Below are 792 nucleotides of genomic sequence, written 5' to 3'. Positions count from 1 at the left end.
AGGTCATGTGTTACTTGTCTTTCTCTGACTGGCGTATTTCATTTAGCATAATACTCTCCAGTTCCATCCATACCATCCCAAAGGGTACGAGATCCTTCTTTACAGCTGAGTAGTATTCCATGGTGTAAATGTACCACAGCTCTTTCATCTACTCATCTACTGATGGGCACTTAGGCAGTTTCCAGATCTTAGCTATTGCAAATTACATTTAGCATTAATAAAATGTGGTTAATCTCATGGTACCCTTATTACTCTATCCTATAATAGGTCATCTGAACTTGGGATCCCATCCTTAACCTGCCCTCAGAGACCTTACCCCAACAGAGTCCCCTCTTCTCTCCACTGGTTTTTTTCATATTCATTTAAACATAATCAAATTTTTTCATATTAAAAACAATCCCTGAATCAAACCCTTGATATGGACCTAGGACATGACTACCTACCACGAATCCATTTTAGTTAGAAAGTTTTAATTTCAGACCATCCTATGTGGTTACTTGCAGTCTCTGAGTTTGTAACGCCTGCCATGCAGGTCTCCCCTGAGCTTGTCAGGTTTACTGTGTGGCCCTTTCTCCATCCTCAGATGTCATGCTGGTAGTTTAAAGTCACCCATAGTGAGAGTATGTATATCAAGAAAACTGGCAAAATCTACAAATTAGGGCATTCCGGCCTATCCCCAAAGAGACAGCTGTTAAACTTTTACTATACACCATTGCTTCTAGGCCTTTGCACATATGGTCCCCCCTCCACCCCAGCTTGGCTCAGCTTAGATATCACTTTTTCCTGGAAGCT

Source organism: Miniopterus natalensis, chromosome 5 (assembly GCF_054644295.1).
Source record: "Miniopterus natalensis isolate mMinNat1 chromosome 5, mMinNat1.hap1, whole genome shotgun sequence".
Taxonomy (NCBI): domain Eukaryota; kingdom Metazoa; phylum Chordata; class Mammalia; order Chiroptera; family Miniopteridae; genus Miniopterus; species Miniopterus natalensis.
Note: the sequence above shows the minus strand (reverse complement) of the source record.